Source organism: Microcebus murinus, chromosome X, assembly GCF_040939455.1.
Source record: "Microcebus murinus isolate Inina chromosome X, M.murinus_Inina_mat1.0, whole genome shotgun sequence".
Taxonomy (NCBI): domain Eukaryota; kingdom Metazoa; phylum Chordata; class Mammalia; order Primates; family Cheirogaleidae; genus Microcebus; species Microcebus murinus.
Genome location: NC_134136.1, coordinates 51,793,872 through 51,801,450, shown reverse-complemented (window position 1 = coordinate 51,801,450; position 7,579 = coordinate 51,793,872).

Below are 7,579 nucleotides of genomic sequence, written 5' to 3'. Positions count from 1 at the left end.
AAAGTCCAGTTTGAATCACTGCCAAGTTATTCTTTTTAAAGAGAAACCTGAGTACATATTGTTCTCTTTAAGTGTTCCTGATCAATCTTCTTACTTATAAAAAATCAGGGGAGATGTGGTTTTTCTCAATTGAGACTTATTTCTATATGTCTAAATATTGAACTATTCAAGGCCATGATAAGCTCCACAAAAAGAGATGAAGGTCTTGGACACATGTAAGACCTTTGTGTGTATGGTTTTTAAGTATAAGTTTGTTTAATTTAAAGCCCTGTTTCTGTCTTTTTATAATAACTTTTTAATTCATTAAGCGCTTTAATTTTTTTTCCTATGAAGCCCATGGTCAACTTAATCATCAGTGAAAAATGCTGTTGGAGTGTATGGTTCACTAAATACAGATTATGACCTGCATTCAACGCAAAGTAAGTTAAGAACTGCATGCCCATATCAAAATTAGCATGGAACCTTCATACATATATGTGGTTTTTTTCCTCACATCACATCACTCTCACTTTCATTCCTCTTCTTACTCCCAGTTTCACCTTTAATACCCCTTGTGATGACATTGGACCCACCCAGATAATGCAGGATAATCTCCCTATTTTAGGATCAGCTGATTATCAACCTTATTCCCATCTGCAACCTTAATTCCCCTGTGCCATGTAACATAACATATTCATATCTTCCAGGGATTAGGACATAGACATCTTCAGGGACCATTATTCTGTTTACCATACCTGCCAATAACCATATGGGTAAACTTGGAAGTGGATCCTTCCACAGTGGAGACTCCAGATGAGCTCCCAGCTCTGGCTGACAATTTGCAGCTTTGTGAGAGACTGCCGCAGAGGACCCAGCTAAGCCATACCCAGATTCCTGAACCCCAGGAACTATGAGATAATAAATGTGCATTGCTTTCAACTACTAAATTCTGGCTAATTTATTACACAGTAATAGATAACTAAAACAGAATTTAAAATTAAATTATTGTTTTCATTTGCACATTTTCCCTAGGTTTTATTTTTGTATCAGTTTAATTAAAAATAAATGTACTCTATTGATTTAAAGTTATGGAAATTACAGGTTACATTTAAGTTATCCAAACCAATAGCTGAAATGATCAATTATGATAGTGTTTATAATGAAAAGCTTCAACGTGCTGCACTCATACAGTAATCCTATTACATCAACAATAAAAATCACTCTTCTTTTAGCTACAGACTGATTCTCAAAATATGATTACAGTATAGAAAGATGATCAGTCAGAAAAAAAGGCCTGGTAGCCCAGCTACACCACAATGTTTATAATTATAAAGAAATTATAGTGCATTGAACTGAAATTTTAACTTCTAGAATCAAATTAATGTGTTGCTAGTTACATTTTTCTCTTACTCAGAAATTAAGGATGCTTTCTCTTCTTTTTAAAACAGGGAGCACCAAGAGATGATATTTCCATAAAAATTGAAAAGTTGATATATCTTTTAATGCTTTTGCTATAGTTAATGTTTGATATGTATATCAATTGATCTGTAACTGACTCACTTATTTGGTTAAACCATGGAGATAATGAATGAAACTAACTGCCCTAGACAGAACAGAACTCAAGACTTTTGTTTCTTTAGCACTATGCTCCCATCAGTCAAATGAACACTGTTTTGTAAAAGTCATTATGAATATTAACAGAAGCTTTGTCATTCACTAGTGAGAAAGTTTAAATTTGTATATTTGAATATATATATGTATATATATATATAATTTATAATTTCGAAACTATTTAGAGACACTGCCTGTTTAATGCCCATCAGTGGGGTTTTGCTGTTAATTCTGGGTAAGGAAAAATACTCATACAAATTGTTTTATAAACTGAAACTTATACTGTTCTGGATGTATTTTCATATATTAATTAATTTAACACTCACAATACCCCTATTCAGTAGGTATTATTATTCCCATTTTATAGATGAGGAAACTGAGTCACAGAAAGGGTAAACAACTTGCTTAATATCACACAGCTAGCAATTACCAGTGCTAGGATTCAAATCCTTTTTAACCCCTATACTAGACAAGAGTTACAAGAGCTTTGATTATCTTAATTGCTCTAAAATGCAGATGTCTAAGTGGAAAAACTATGATTAGCAGTGTTGTGGGTTGAATTGTGTCCCCCTAAAATTCACATGTTGAAGTTCTAAACTCCAGTACCTCTTAATGTGACCTTATTTGGAAATAGGTTCATCGCTGATGTAATTAGTTAAGATGAGGTCATTAGGGTAGACCCTAATCCAATATGACTGTTGTTCTTATAAAAAGGGGAAATTTGGACAGAGACAGACGCACACATAGAGGGAAAACTATGTGAAGAGACATAGGGACAAGACATCCATATATAATATAAGCCCAGGAGAAAGGTCTAAATCAGATCCTTCCCTCAAAGCCCTCAGAAAGAACCAACCCTGCTAACACTGTGATTTTGGACTTCTAGCCTCCAGAACCATGCAACTAAATTTTTGTTGTTTAAGCCATCCCGCTTGTGGTGGTTTGTTATGGCAGCCCTAGCAAACCAGTACTAGAAGTATCACTTTCTTCCAGAGGCATTCAAAATATGGAAATTCCTCTAAGACCCTCTCTGGCTTTCAAATGCTGTACCTAAGCTGTTTTCTAGTGAATTTTAAGTTTTATTTAAATTAGTAGCTTTGTGTATTACTTTATGGAAGCAAATGAAACAGTGGTTCAAGTAAGCAAATGATTACATAGTCAGCAGGTCAACTTGGTCAAATACCATAGATGTTCCTGCTTCTTTACAAACAGATAGATACAAAGCTGGGTATTAGTACTTCCAGTGAAAAATGTAACCCTAGGAAACCCCAAATGTAGTCATAGTCTGCAAAATGATTTACCTGTTTTCCTCTTTTGTTAATTCATTACCTGAAAAATTTTACAAAGCCATGCCAATTACATCAGAAGTTTACTTTCTCAATCTCAATGACCTCAACTCCATTCCACCTAAACTACCCATTCCTAATATTTACCTCTTCCTTTATTAGAAAAGCCAATTCACCAAGGACACTAACCCTCAACTTTACACCTTTACTACCCAAAAACTATCTAGGCCAAGTACATCCTTACCTTCTTCTCTCTAGTCTCAAAAAAAAAAGAGAGAGAGAGAGAGACACCTTCTGTTCTTTTCTCATAACCTCTCATCTCCTTGGAGAGCTGGTCCCATCTTTGTCCTTCATTGTCCACCTCTCCCTCATTAATGAATCATCCCCTTTTGCTTAAAAGTTCAAATATTTTCTATCCTAAAAAAGAACTCCCTTTATACCACATTTTCTTCAATCTATAATTGAACTTCACCTTCTCTATTCAACCAAATTTTTAAAAAAGTAGTCATATTGATTGTGTCTAATTTCATATCTCCCATTAACTCAATAAATGCATTGAATTCTGGTTCCTATTCCTCTACTCAAGTGAAACTTTTCTAAGGTCAAAAATGTCTTATTACTTAGGGGAGATATTCATTCCAGTATTTTCCTGGACCTTTGCTGAATTTGATGCTATCAATCACTACCTCCTTTTTGAAATTCTCTAGTCTGTCGTCCAGTGTAAAGAGAAGTAAGTATTCTCATATTCTGCTGGTGGAAATGACATTAAATACTTAAAACAACCCAAATGCCTATTAATAGTGGCTTAGTTAAATAAATACGCTACGTTTATTTTATACAAAGGTAAGCAACCATTAGAAACTGTGTTCTTGAATAATATTTAAGGATATGCATATGATTGCAATATGTTAATTAAAATATGACCAAACATAAATTTCCAGTCATACAAGATTAAAAATTTCTAGAGACCTGTTGTACACTGTGCTCATAGTTAACTATACTGCACTGTATGTTTAAATTTTGTTAGGAAGGTAAGATCTCATGGGGCATGTGTTTTGTACTACAATGAAAAAAATAAGACTACAAAATGTTATGTACAATTCCATGTAAAGGATGTTTAAAAAATCCTATATCTGCGCGTGTACATATATGGAATTAAATATATAAAAATATAAACAGTAGAACTTCTGGTGGTGAGATTATGGTTGAATCCTTTTTTTTTTTTTTCTATTTTTATGTTTTCTAGTTTTTCTCAAGCGAAATTAAGCTACACTTATAATCAAAGATGTACTCAGAAAATTGATTTCATATAAGAATGTGTTTCAAATCTCCTTGATTCTATCTTACACTTCTGAAATCAGAGAGATCTGGCTCCATCAGAAGACAAAGCTTCAACCCCTGTGCAGGATCTGATGTCTCCTTCATTTGAGGCATGGGTTTATTTTTTTTCTTTAACTGTTTTCACCATTCTAGTACTGTGGTCTTTACCAGGCACAATTCTGTCACCCATAAGGGACCCTGAGGCATAATGAGCCCTTTGTTTTTGTCCCTCTGCCATGGAGGCTACTGCCTCTTATTGCCTACCAGAGCTCTTTTCACATCCCACAGCTGCTGACATACTAGCTGCAGATGTCCCACAGGACAGTGCTATTATTCAAGCTGCTTCCTTTGATTATGCTTTTGCTAATGGAGGTGGAAGGATAATGAGATATTATATATTAAGGGCGGAAATGGAAGTGGGAGTTTGAAAGCAATGCTGCTGTTGCCCACTCCAGCAGGGAGTTTGAAGAAGTGAAGGAATAGGTGAGGAGTACTTTTCCAACACAGAATTTTGTTTTTCTTGTTCCAAAGCCCTCAAAAGCTCTAATAGGCCTCTTTCCACCTCTCCTGCATGCCCTTGCTCAGAGAAATACTTATATTCCTCATTCATCACCTCCACCTTCACTAGTGCCTACCATCACAACTGGCAGCAGTCCTGATGCCTTCCCCTCTTACTCCACCATTTTTACTCTTTCTTCTCTATTATACCAGCACTAAATTTCAGCCCAATAGGAAAAAATAACCACACATACCCATATTTCCAAATGCACAGGTCATTATGATATACAAAATATCATAGTATCTTTCCACCACTCCCCCCAATATAGTTGTTTGTTCCAGAATCTCCCTTATTTTCTTATACTATATTTTAGTCATTATCTTTGAGACTAACAGGTAACCAAAGCCCTTAACTTTTTGTTAGTCACATCTCCAAGAAAACAGAAATTTCTGGTATGACAATATTATTTTTGTTGTTCACCTTTTCATCTCATCATACTAATTCCAAGGTTTCCAGACATTTGTCCCCTCCTTGTCTTAGGGGAGGTTTATTTGCCAGCCTGTGTTTGTTTTTTTTTACATAATCCTGAACATCTTGACAAAATTATCCTACGGAATGGTGTCTAAAAGGACAGAAAGAAGGGAGATTTCTTCTCATGATACCTAAGCACCCTTACTCTCTTCCAGGGCCCCAGGGAGAAGGCAGGGCCCCAGAAGAGAATGGCTACATAGTGCATGTAGGAAGTCTGGACCCTTGGCATCAAGGCTTGCAGCACTGGCAGACACTCTCATCCTCCACGGGCTCTGGTGTAGCAGAAACGTGCACCTTCAAGGTACTATGCAGACTTGGACAGTGAGAGTAGCAGAGACAATCACAATAAATTAAAGGTCCCATGTATGACCCCCACCCATCCCTGCATAACTCACAGAAAAAAGAGGGGTGCTCCAACAGTGATACTGAATGTTGCTTTATCTCAGTGGGATGGAGGGAAGATGCAGATTTAAGTTGCCACCTCTGAGCAAACCTGTCCCAAGATACACACTACATGAAGACATAGCAGGCAAGTGCACACTCTTTATTATGAGTTAGGATCAGAAAACCCCTCACAAAGGTTGATCTTGGTGAGCTGGGTGGGAACTTATGGGGGAATTGAGGATAAGTTTAACTCAAACTAGAGGCAGATCTAACATCCCACCCTTGGGCTCTATCCTGGTTCCTTCCTTGCCTTGCAGAATCTGCCCTGGGGGAGCAAAGCCTGAAGAGAATACAAAAAGAGGCAGAGAAGGGTTCTGGGGCATCCTCAAGAGTGCTTAGTCTAGTTCAGTTCTATTTTTAACCTAATTAGTCCACCCAAAAAAAGAACTATCTATAGCTGGGTGGGCCAATGTCTGTCCTTAGAATCCATTTTCTTCTTAGTCCACTAGCTCCTCACAAATCCCTGGGGGCCCATTCCCTGGAGCATCATTGACTAGAGACCTTGGCTAAAGGCAAACCAAGGCTCAGGATTAGAAAGTGTCACCAACACTTCCCTAAACACTGTATTTATTCAAAGCACCCCAGAAGTCTTTCAGGCAGGCTAGTGGGCAAGCAGGAAAATAGCTGTCCCTATCAAGGGAGGAAATCAGCAGAGCATTGGAAAAGCCCTGCCTGCACTTTCGTGAGACTGCTTTACAGAATTTGCCACTGCTAGTTTTTCTCACCTGAGACCAATGACATGAGTATTTTGACTACACAAGACCTTTCATAAAAGTGTCATTCAAACTTTTGCCCCAAAGCTGCAAAAATGGATCTGGATGTTACTTAATTGGTTTTACCCAAGGGCACACTATATGCAAGACAAAGAAGACACCCCTGATCTAATCTGTATCCAAAATTATGCTCTCTCCTGTCTTCTAACCAAACTCAGCAAAAAGGATTATGTGTGCACTAGATAACATATAACTCTAGCTTCTAATGCATACTACACAGTATGTGTTTAATGAACTAAATGAAATTCATCAAATTTTCTATCATGTATGGAATTTAACGCTACAATCCCCCAAACTCTTCCACGTTAATTCCTTGTCCCAGTAAAAATATTTAATTTAACAAAGCCATTTTACTCTCCTCTTTCCCCCTAATGAGTGCCAAGGCATCTCTTCTTCTCTGACTTCCACTCCCTCCTATTGGTTTCAGCCAGTGGAGGTCTCACTGAGGTGTGGGTCCTTCAGAATCAAGGTGTTATTTCTTTTTGGTCTTGAGAGATCTTCTAATGGGACAGGTTCAGCTTCTTCAGCAACAAGTGAGTTCGGTGGGGCTAAGACACAAGAACAGGACTTCACCTATGAAACTAACAAAACAAAAAGAAGCAAACATGAACAATGCAGTAGTTTCCAAAGGAACAACAGCATTTTCAAGGAAAAGTGGTGTTCCTAAAATTCAATATAGCTTATCACTCTAAAATTACATGGCTGTTCCCAGCCAAAAGCATGGCATTTTCAGGAAAAGGAGTGAAACAGAAAGGAGTAGGGGAAAAAACGCTTTCATGACTTCAGCTTCTTCAGGATGTCAACCAATCAGCATTAGGCATCCAGAATCCACCACCCACAAAATTTAAATGCAATTAGGAGAAATCTCCTATATAAAGAGTGACATACTCGAAAGTTGTCCTTTGTTCAAGTAAATGAATAAAATAAGAATATAAATACATAAGCATTTGTGTGTATGTATACCCACAAGGATAAAAAGTGGTCAATAAGGATAATACAATAATGGATTATTTTATTTAATTTTCTCTGTGGTAATTTTGGTTTCAAATTTTTGTGAAGCTAATAAATTACTTTTTGATGAGAAGGAGGTCTTAGGAAATTGGTTTCTCTTGGGGGCATTTCCATTCTTTCTTACC